The sequence below is a fragment of the Lagenorhynchus albirostris genome, chromosome 3 (genome assembly GCF_949774975.1).
Source record: "Lagenorhynchus albirostris chromosome 3, mLagAlb1.1, whole genome shotgun sequence".
Lineage (NCBI taxonomy): Eukaryota > Metazoa > Chordata > Mammalia > Artiodactyla > Delphinidae > Lagenorhynchus > Lagenorhynchus albirostris.
The window spans coordinates 70835304-70847609 of record NC_083097.1 but is presented as its reverse complement, the minus strand read 5'-3'; the positions used below and the strand labels follow the sequence as shown (position 1 = coordinate 70847609).

The following is a 12306-nucleotide window of genomic DNA, read 5'->3' as shown; positions in this document are numbered from 1 at the left end:
TCTAGCATAATGACTCAAAACTTTGTTCTTAACTACCATGATTGCTTCTGAGGGCCTGGAATTATAAATATATATTATATTTTAATTGTTTGAGGTTATTTTGACACATTTCTTTGATACGTGAAGGGTTGTTTTAACTTAAACGAGTTCTCATGCAGCAGCCCCTTTTCAGAGACACCTGGCAGGAGCAGCCAGTTCTGTGGCTTTTAATACATGGCTTCCCACTTTCTACCGGGAAACAACTCTGACCTGCATGTCAACTTTTTTGATGTGATAAAAACCAATACTCGTAAAAAAAAGAAAAACAGGACTTCCAGATAACAAATGAAATGTTTCACATATTCATTTCATATATTCATTCATATATACTTTATCCCATCCTTACATGTATATATTTAATCTAAAGGTAATAAATGTAACACAGGTCGCAAGTTATAATCAAGAGGTTCATTTTGAATTGTTAATTGTTGTCCAACTTTTTAGAAAACAGAATACAGAGAGACAAAATTTCTTTAATAGTTCAGAAAGCACACCATAAGCTCTAATGGACAGATTAAGAAGCAAATAGTTAAAATTTGGAGATCTTACTATAAGTATTATAATTTTAAAATTTTTCTATAAAACTCAATTACTGCATGCATGCCAGTGAAATTAAAAAAGAGAGAGAAGGGACTTCCCTGGCTGTCCAGTGGTTAAGACTTCCCCTTCCAATGCAGGGGGTGCTGGTTCGATCTCTGGTCGGGGAGCTAAGATCCCACATGGCTTGCGGCCAAAAAACCAAGACATAAAACAGAAGCAATATTGTAACAAATTCAATAGAGACTTAAAAAAATAAATAAATAAAAACAGAGAGAAAAGTTTAAGCATTAACTGCTGTAAACATTTAAATAAATATAACATATATCTACATACACAACTTGCTAGTAGGTATATATCATTTCTGCCTGATAATTTTCTCTCTCCTCTCTGTGTCTTCCACCTCAGCACAATATGACATGACACTTTCTTTTTTTTTTTTTTATTTATTTTTTTTTTATTTTTATTTTTTTTTAACATCTTTATTGGGGTATAATTGCTTTACAATGGTGTGTTAGCTTCTGCTTTATAACAAAGCGAATCAGTCATACATAAACATATGTTCCCATATGGACATGACACTTTCTATATGAAAATAAATGACACCACTTTCTCATTAGGTTCCCCTCAGGGAATAAAACTAATGGACAAACTCTGTGGGGCACCATGGGTGAGGAATTATCCATGGTTGGGAGTAGCCTAGAGCTTGACAGGACCCAGGGTTACCTAACACAGTGAGGCCAAAGGAAATGGAGAAGAAAAGTTGAGGCAAGAGGAGTGATTTGAAAAGGCAGACCAAATGATAATGGGGTCCACATGAGGAAGACTAAACATAAGGTCAGAGGCCGGAAGAATGGGGACTGGAAGGCTCGGTGAAAATAGGTTCAAGACTACACAAAGGAGTCACAGCCCTGCCTCTATGAGGGTCCTGGTGTGACGTGACTGACGAAATAGGAAACTAGACAGTTACCGACATGTATTTCTCAACTGATACGCCATGGAGTCTGTGATGGCACTCTGTACTATCCAGCCATGCCAATGGGTGGTGGCATGCCCTCTCAGACATCTGTGGTCGACTTCAATTATTTTCTTGCTACTGTAAATTTCTATCCAAACTGAATTTTTAGAAAATTTAACAATGCATCTGTTGGGAGAAACATTGGGATTTCTAAACTGAGAATGCATATTATACTCATTTTAAGAAAAAAATACATTTCAAAGAAAATCTTCGAAGGGTTATAATAAGTTTCCCTCTTAAAATCTCCAGTAACTAATTTTAACAATGGCTTTCATATCTTTCTCCAGTTGGGCATTTTGTTTAGCTCAAAAAAAAAGAAATAATTATAATATTTCTTTTCTAATAATGTCAAGAAGTTTCTGTTATTGCCCAAGTGAAAATATTTCACCGTAGCCTCATTTCCTTCTTCATTATATAGCATAAAGATCAGGAGGCACAAAAATCATTATTTTCCTGATAACTTCAATCCTCTATTTCATAAAGGAAAGGAAGTGAAAGAAAACTACCTCTCGACATTCCCAAACCGGTTTGCTTTTGGATTTTGCATATTCAGGCAACTAACTGTTGGCTGTTTTACTGGTTTGAATAACCCATAAGGTACAAGAGAATCCAAGTTCTACATTAGAACCCACATCTGCTTATGCTAGAATGAAAACCCATCTGAGAATCAATGAAGCACATGGAAAGGGTCTAATTAAATCCCTATGCCCTTTCCTTTAAAACTGTCAAATTGAAATTGTAATCTTGTATTCATTCACTCCCCAGTGGTGTAGTGGTAATTTTAGAAGTGGGAATATTTAAGCAATAAGAGCCAACAGGGTGTGTTTTGCTAGGATATCAATGAGCCTGGACAGTTCCTGTAAGCAGACAATAGACTGAAAACAAAACCTTTCCTACATAGTGAGTGAATCCGGAGACCCTCTCCAAGTGTACAGCCACACTAATGACAAAGACTTAATTCTGTATTAGGAATGAGAACTTATAATAGATGTATTGAGAGAATTATACTATGAAATCACACTAACCTATTAAATGAAAATAATACAAAGCATTGGCACATTAAATCAAAGTGATAAAATGTTCAACACATTAAAAATCAAACATCCAAGATTTCTGGCTTTTGAAGTCACCGTAAAATTCCTAACACTTGTTCTGTCTACAGTCCTCTTTCTTCTTTGCCTAATTTTGTGGTTGCCTTAAATGACCCCCCAACAAAAATCTAACTGAATAAGTATGAGAGGAATATGTGCTCTGCAACTTGTTATTGGGGTACCTTTTGGCCTCATTTTAGAGGACAGCAATACTTTAAGAGTGAGTCTCTTTAGAGCATGGATTGGAATATCTATATGCTCTTAACATACACTAAAATATATGTTACCCAGGATGGTTTTTGCAGTATGTTTAAATAACAAATACGAAAGAAAGGCAACCACATTATATAGCTAATTCACTGGCTTCATGTAGATTCAGCCTGAGTTAAGAGACCACCGGGGGGCTTCCCTGGTGGTGCAGTGGTTAGGAATCCACCTGCCAATGCAGGAGACACAGGTTCGAGACCTGGTCTGGGAAGATCCCACGGGCCGTGGAGCAACTAAGCCCGTGCGCCACAACTGCTGAGCCTGTACTCTGGAGCCCGCAAGCCACAACTGCTGAGCCCACGTGCCACAACTACTGAAGCCCGCGCGCCTAGAGCCCGTGCTCCACAACAAGAGAAGCCACTGCAACGAGAAGCCCACACACCGCAATGAAGAGTGGCCCCCCCACTCGCCACAACTAGAGAAAGCCCACCAGGGTATCTCCAGGCCTCATCAGCAGTATCTCCATGTTCTTGCTTCTAGGCTACAGTGTGGCTTGATCTAGAGGCAGTGACCAAAAAAAAAAAAGTTCTGCAGATTAATTTGTTAAACTGCTTTCCTCGATATACTTGCTGACCAGAAAATTTGGTAGACGCCAGTAAAAAAGGCTAGCATGACCGCGTTCAAGCAATCTGCATATGAAAAAGTCCTCCGTTCACTCACCTCCTCTCATTTCATACCTCCCATCCTCCTCCAAGCCCAATCCCAAACATGAACACAGCTGTAGGGATGGGTGTCTGGTTGCTCTGCAGGCAGGAAAGATCATCAAGGGGGGGCAAGAATGGAGAAAAGGGAAAATAGGGAGTTCGATGTTGCTTTTGCCCTCCCCACTCTTTACGCCAGCCCCCTCTCCATACAAAGTCCTCTTAGAAAGCTTTCCTCAGTCAAGCTGGGCCATCCTCCAAGGTCACTGTGTACAAATATAGCAACCTCAGAAGAAAACTAAATGGGGTTTCCATTGTCCTATTTGTCTAGGGTGTCCTTCAGGAAAGAATTAAGATAAGCAATGCTGACAGTTTTTTAAAAATTTAAATAAAGTAAAATATACTTCTGTATAAAGAACTGTGGAAAACTGAGTAGAACTAGAGGTCACATAAAAGAGAGAAATAACTGGATACTGGGAAGGCACTCTTCCCACCTTCCTCGCCACTTTGCTTAAGGCCATTCAACTTCTGGTGTGGGAATGGGGGGTAAGGAGGGGATGGACACTTAGGAGAAAGGACGTCTATTGCTTTGATCAAATGAATTCACGTTTTCTGATCCGATTCTCCTAGAATACAAAAATCACTTACACCATCAGTGTGGAGAATCATAATGCCAACTCACACATGATGTTCTCTACCCTACACTGGCAACAGGACTATACAGAGAGTAACAGAGATTACAGACAAGTTAAAGGAAGATAAAATTCACAAATAATAAGTAAGAATTGAAAACCATCAGAATACCAAGAGAATCCATAAATTGCATCTCTCTGCAGTAAGTGAGATCCTCAACATCAGTCAGTGACAGGGAGAACATACACAAGGTTACGACGAAATTCCAACACTGAACTCTTATAAAAAGAAGCATAGGGCTTCCCTGGTGGCACAGTGGTTGAGAGTCTGCCCGTCGATGCAGGGTATGCGGGTTTGTGCCCCGGTCCAGGAAGATCCCACATGCTGCGGAGCGGCTGGGCCCGTAAGCCATGGCCGCTGAGCCTGCGGGTCCGGAGCCTGTGCTCCGCAACGGGAGAGGCCACAACAGTGAGAGACCCGCGTACCGCAAAAAAAAAAAAAAAAAAAAAAAAAAAAAGAAGCATAAACTTATGTCTTGGGACTTTTCAAGCACAGGTCAAGCTTTGAATTCTAGGGTATTGCTCTTTGAGCTCTTATGTTACCTGAGCCAATTTTGTCCACACTTAAAAAGAAGACATTGCTTTCGAAGAGCATATATTCCCACTTTCCAGCATTAGTGATAAATTTCTAAAACCTCTGCAGGAAAAAAAGAGTATTAAATTACTTGTTCTCAGTGTTCATCAGACAGCAAGTTTGAGGACCCAAGTTAATTGAATACTGTCCAGTAGACTATTTCAGAGGTGTCAAATACATGACCCTAAATTAGAAGAATTATCTTACAGCTTTATTTCTACAAAATAAGTGACCCATTTTACTGAAATAAAAGTATTATCCCTCAAACTTGTATTTCCCTTTTTTTTTTTTTCTGGTAAAGAACCATATAAATGGGTTTCAAAAAGTATCTTTCACTTATAATACCATAGGATATGCTTTTTCGTTTTTGCTGGATTTTCATCTTTACATATAAAATATCATAAATGTCTACAGTGAGAGGGATGTATCTCCATTTAAATAAATGTGCCAATTACTAGCATCATATATTAAAAGGAAGTAATTTTACAGCATCAGATGATTCATTCTTTCATATATATATGCAAAACAAAAATGAACCAGTTATAAGTATTAAGCATTATTAGCACCTTAAAATGTAAGTCAGTCTGGTACAATGTAAGCAGGTTAATAATGAAAAATAATTAGTTATCTAGTTGGTATTTGGCCAGACAAGAGACATGTAGAAGACATGCAGGTCTAGGCATTTTAGACTAGATAACACCTGACTTACCTTGAGAGAGAAAAAGAGCAAAACCTTGTTAAAATCTCTGCTGTTTTAATTAGGGACGTTGAATCATGAAATACTTACTATTTGCTTTTTTTCCTGCTGCTAGAAAAACAACTGCTTCTCGCCTATTATCTGATCTTTTCAGTGCCCAAAGAGTGGAGAGCAAATGTTCATTACTAGAAGTCTTTCTGAGTAGTATGTCTCAACTAAACTTTATACACCAAACAAAGGCTTGATAGAGGAATATTGATCCCAATAACCCTAGTAATAACTTTGCTTTGGAAGCCAAATGTTTGTAAGCTTTCCTATTTAATGTGGGTTTTGTCACACCTGTGTAGCCTTGCCACAAGGCATGCTGGGAGCTCAATTATGGGTTCACATGAAAAGTTATGTAAACGGGAACTGTGTTGAGCCAAGCTTACGAAGATTCATTTAGCTTTAAGCCCTTGAGGAACCAAAATGTTATGCCTAGGAGAGCATCACGATCTCAGATGTATTCGGGACTGGTGTTTATATACAGGAGGGCATGCATGGGAAGCACGCCGTAGCTTATGTTCAACAGGAGAGACAGGAAGAGGAATGGTAAGAGCTATCCAAGAGGTAAGCCTACAGCCAACTGGCCTGGGGTTTGTGGCGGACCCTATTCCAGCAAACAGAACTGAGTGACACCTGGGAAAGTAAGCACAGTCATGGAAACAGCACAACCAGATCAGGAGATGTGATTGCAGCTTGGTAGGTAGTGCATGGGACTGACTCAGGACAGTAAGACTAGTGCCAAGTTCCCCCGATGGCAGAGAGCTAGCTCATATTTCTCTTTCAGTCTTAGTTCTCTCTGCTCAAACCTGGACAGAAATGAGCCCACAAGTTAAAGGTTTTCGATATCTAAATTTAAATGAGGCTAGAGAAGTTGTGAATCTACCTCCGCGTGGTCATTTATACTTTTTTTTCTATCCAACACATGCTAAATTCTACACACACACAGAAGGACTGACACATACGCACACGTGCTAACATACTTTTATAAATATACTATGAATGATTCTCTTATATTTGGACCTTTCAAAGGTCCAGATTTATTGCTGGCTGCCAAGCCTTCTTAATTTATGATAACAACTAATAAATTTTACTTAAGATTAGAAAAGCTGCATTAAGTTTATGATCTTTCACATTTGAGCATACTGTTTAAAATGGTCACAAAATGATGGACTTGACTTACAAATGAGCTTCAGGCTTATACTTCATCACAGATTATGAAAATCAGTGGGGAAATGTAGAATTGTGGAATAACCAGTGGGAATATACACATTTACAATTCTGGGTTTCCTAATTTTAAGCTCTTGGTATCTTGATTTATCAAATGCAAACTTTGAACTTCTCCAGTTGAAATATTTCTTAAACTCTAATATAGAAGGATTTATGTATACTCCCCATTGTTTCCTTTACTTAGAAAACCGACTGAAGAACAATTATGCTGGATTTCAGATGTCTTGAGGAAATAACTGCATGCATGACATCTGTTTTCCCTGGGGTTTGACACACATTTGCTTTAATGTACTGGTGTGTTCTTCATTACCTTAGAAGCTATGTGCTAAAAACAAGAGTGTGTTTCAGTTTTGAAGGAAAAGAAAAAAATCGTAAATCCCAAAGCCCTTCTCTGTGAAGAACAATAATTTAGGGGTTAAGCGTTCAAAAAAGAAAAAATGCAAATGATCATGTTTCTAAATGGCTCAACTTTTTAAAGATTATGTGTAAGTCTTCTATAGACTTCCATATATGTAAGTCTTCCTTGTTATTGAAAAATTATCCAGAGCCAGAAAGAACATGCCTTTGAAAATCAACAGCTAAAAGAAATAAGATCTTCATCTCTAAAAAGTCCCAGTCATCAATTCAAGATGTTTGAGGTATTAATCCTCCGGAAAATTATTTGGCCTCCAGAAGCAGTGAATTGCTAAACATTTCTGGTGGATATCCTGGAGTTTTGCACAAACTTTGACACATGAAGTTCCAGACCGAATACAGAAATCCACCATTCTACACTATACCAGCTGGCTTATAACATCTACATCTACGAAGAATTCCCCTTAATTAAAAACATAAAATATCCAAAACACTTCCATGATTCTCATTCACTATCTGTTCAACGAATTTGCAAATTAAGGCATATCCCCCCCTCAGGTCACCTGAATTTAAAAGCTTTTGTCAAGTTCCTTCATACTGAAGGAACACAATTCAGTATGATAGCAAGTTGAAGTTCACACATCATATGGGTAGATGAAATAAAATCTCTTTTTTTCACTTTATTTGCCCTTTGCCTGAAAGGACCACATCAAATGATCAGATGTTACTCTGCAGCATGAGAACTTGATGGAGCTTTGAAATCAACTGTCTCAAATCATTTCCTAAGCCCAGACAATGATAATAAACATCTCTTGAAGGGTCTAAACCAGACCCATTAGTGAACATGAGCTGCTTCACATCAGCTGACAGGAAAACTGTCTGCTGAAATTAAAGAGCAATTGATACCAACATTTGCTTTCTCCTAGTACCATCTTTAGAATCTTGGATTCAGACTTTTGACTCATGTATCCTGGTGCACTTAAATAAAACTTAAAGGACTTTAAAATCCCCCACTCAGTGAACTGAAGTATATAAGTGAATTGATATAGTAAATTGCATCCATACACTTAATTAAATGCAATTCACAACTTAAGTTGGAGAATTAATTTTACACTTCTTGCAATGTCTTTTCCTATTAAAAATGGAGACACCAAGAGAGTCAGAGTGATTTAGGGATAGAGGTTAGAAGGCCCTATTAAAAAGACAAATAAAAAGTGATTTAAATGTCACCATCTCTCTGCCAAAGTGTGTTAGCGATATTTTCAGTTTGACATGAGAACTCTATCCTTGTTTGTTGGTGTTGAATTCTAAACATAAATTCTACAGTTTTCAGAAAGAGAGGATATGTGTGTACTTAACAGGTGAAACACTGACAGCCTTGGAAACCAAAATCCTCTGTTTATCCAAAGGTTAGGGACAGTGCACTCAGCCACCATACAAATGTAGAGTACCTACATGAGCTTGCCAACAGGAATCTTTAGGGAAGAATAGTAACCCACCTTAGCTAGGCATTCAGCAGGGACAGCTGGCCAAGTCTAGCTGACTGAGGCAAGTTACTATTAGCAAATATGTCTGTTGAAGATGAGATTTAGTAGTTTTTATGGTCTATGTCTCTTTTGGTTTGAATGTTTTCAAAGCCTAGGAGACTACAAAAATATTAAAGTGAGAGTTCTTTATTGATTTAATGAACAAAACAATAAATTGATTAATAGATTGGTGGAGACTGAATGTATAGATGGATGAATAGATGAACTTTCAAAGACTGTAATTTATAATATAGCTTTTATTTAAATAAAAGACCAAAATGTTTTACTCCTTATTATAGTATATTGTCTTAAACTGTACCCAGTATATGGAAGACGGCTGAGGGAGCAACTGGGGAAACTTTTCCTAAAGAGGCTATAATGACATGGGACTTCCCTGGTGGCGCAGTGGTTAAGAATCTGCCTGCCAGTGCAGGGGACATGGGTTTGAGCCCTGGTCTGGGAAGATCCCACATGCCGTGGAGCAACTAAGCCCATGAGCCACAACTACTGAGCCTGCGCTCTAGAGCCCACGACCCACAACTACTGAGCCCGTGTGCCACAACAACTGAAGCCTGCACGTCTACAGCCCATGCTCCACAACAAGAGAAGCCACTGCAATGAGAAACCTGAGCCCCGCAACAAAGAGTAGCCCCCGCTGGCCGCAACCAGAGAAAGCCCCCACGCAGCAATGAAGACCCAATGCGGCCAAAAATAAATAAATAAATAAATGCATTTTTTTAAAAAAAGAGGCTATAATGACACAACAATTCATTTTCTGTATATCATAGACATTATCATGGAAGGTAAACTGAAGAAATTCCAAGAAAGAAAAGATGTCATGATTCTAGGTATTAATTCTTCAGTCAAGACTTTACCCTCACAAAACTCTGTTTATATTTTTTACAAAACTAGATTTCAAATCTCTTGGTTGGACATATGCTGTGCATCAGAACAAGTAACTAGTTCATGATAAGCTAGATTCTCCATACACTAGGATCATCTCCACTTGTAAATTAAGTACCAGTGGAAGTCAAATCAGCAGAGGGTAATTTATTAAGCTACTGCTGTGTTAATGCAACTTCCGAAGGTAGCTCATTTACTATCCAGAATCTGATTAGCCCCTAGAAGAACCTGGTTCATTTTATTCAAATAAGCCTATTTCAGATCATAAATTCCACAAACTGACCCTCAGAGAAGAAAGTATCTTTGAATTAAGTACATTGGAAATCTGTAAAATTCTAACTCATTCATTTGCCATCCATATTGACGTCTTGTTAGTTGCACAGGGAGTTATAAAACATATAATCCTGCTGTTTTTCAAAGATAAGTAAGGTAATATCACGGGGAGGCATAGTTTGCTCAGGGATCCTTACACCATTATGATACTACCCAATATTTTATGGCAATTGTAATACTTTGTAGACCAGTGGAAAATATATCTAAAAATAACTGTGCCATTTCTGAGCAAAAGCAGAAGTAATTGATGTTTCCTAGAAAAATGATCCCACCTGGCTTTGTAGAAGAGCAGCATGAGCGTTTCAATGACAGGTAGATCCAGAACAGAGCTTTGTCCTCAATATCATTCCAATCCTCTGAAACCCCAAAGCAAGGTTCATAGAGATTCTTTAGAATGCTCCACTTGAAAGCCAGATTACACTATTTAAGTGGCCTATGGAGTTCTGTATTAAAGGCTCCCTGCTGCTCAGGCATTTTTTCCCATTATAATATATTGCTGTAGATTTAACACTGTAGATGTTCTATCATTTAACTAATATGGCTCAAAAGGTTGTCATCGGGGACACTTCTAAATTATATCACTGCAAATAAACCTTGCTACGGAAGGAATTGCTTATTTAGCAAAGACATTTCATGGCACATTTGCATAAAAATACCACTGCTGTCTTTCAAGTTCATCTGTAACATTGCTGCTGAGCAGAAGAGCATTAGGTGTGTTACAAATATAAGCAACTTTGGCGGCAAGCTTATTTGTAAATGTGTATTTGCAAACTTTAAGTGCACTGCTATGCCCTAACTTATACCCAGCATAAACCCATACATGTTTGTATAATCAGAAAAGAAAAAATACTTATTACTCAGTTTTCCCGTTTAACTTACAGGAAATTAGTAATCAACCACTGGATGTTAGTCCCCCGTTACATGTGGCCTGCAAATCAGGCGAATGAAGCAATTCAAAGCAAGGTAAGGCCGCTTCCAGAGGAGAAGGAAATATTGGCCGCCTGGTTAAATTGTTTGAAGAGATATTTTTGTTACCCCTCTTCTGAAACCAACCAACAGTGAATGCTAAAGCAGACATGAGAATAAAGCTATTTGCCAAACATTTTCAAAGCCTCTTGATCTCAGTTGACTGTGCTTGCTGGATACCGCAGAACATGTTAATAGCTTAGGTTTTAGAATCAGAGAAGGCTGGGTTCAATATTTGTCTTAACATATGAGCTATGTGATCTTAGACAAGTTGTTTGACCTAAGACTCAATTTCCTCATATATTTTTAAATGTGCTTCTTTGTGGTTAAAAGAAGTTAACGGCCTTTTGAGTTAAACAAGGCAGACACCTTTACTTATGTTGTTTAGATAGGGAAAGTAAGGCTCAATGAATTGAAGGGATTTGTGCAATGTTACATAGATAGATAATAACAGAACTGGATACAAATTCCAGGATTTATGGCTCCTGACATAAAGATATTTCTGTTCCAATATGCAGTATTCTCAATTTGCCTAATTTTCACTGGGTGTTCTGACCTCACTAATGTACACAAGAGTTATTTTCATTTTTAATCCAAACAAATCTGTATTAGATTCGGGCATATTAAAAAGTAAAATAAAAAACAAAACATCAAACAGCTAGTCAGGTCAAAAACCTCATACCTGCTATTTTGAAAGTCTGTCCTCAGTTCTCCTAAACCATTCCTACTCGTCACAGATTCTTCCTTTATTTCACTTCTGAACTAAAAAAATATAAACTTCAGATTCTCTTGGAGACTCCAATAGTGTCCTGTGATACAAGGAAATACAGGATGAAGGAGGCCATTTGTAGGTATGTTATCCATGGATTGAATATTGACTGGGCACTGCCTTGGTTGCCACAAGCTTACTATAATTTTTTCCCTATTTAATTAACATGATTATCTCAAAAACAGATTACAATAATGGTCATAACCAAACATATGCTTACAAATTAATTTATTTACACATTCAATCAAAAAGTTTTTTAAGTTAGAATTCATCCATGTCATTTGTACAATATACCATACTATGTAATTTATGTATTTATTTCCTTTATTATGCCCCCACTCAAGAGAAATAGAATGCAGAATTTGTAATGATTATTATAATACTACATCCCCAACACCTGGAAAAAGTGCCTAAGACATAAACATCTATTAAATATTTGTTAGATAAATAAATGAATGAATGAGTAAATGAATGCATCCCTCAATATAATACATCCCCCTATCTTTTTGTACTCTTGTACTCTGACTTCCACCCATACCCTAAATGGGGGTGTAAATCCCAACTAATGCCAACCCAACCATTTTTGCATTGTATCATGTTTTCTCATCTATTTAATGTGAGGTTCTC

General features: G+C 37.7%; 1 long non-coding RNA gene across 1 annotated transcript in view; it reads right to left on the bottom strand.

Moving 5' to 3' along the window:
* Positions 1-12306, bottom strand: part of LOC132516940 (uncharacterized) — a 141101-nt gene that overhangs the window by 50861 nt on the left and 77934 nt on the right. The window lies entirely within an intron of this gene.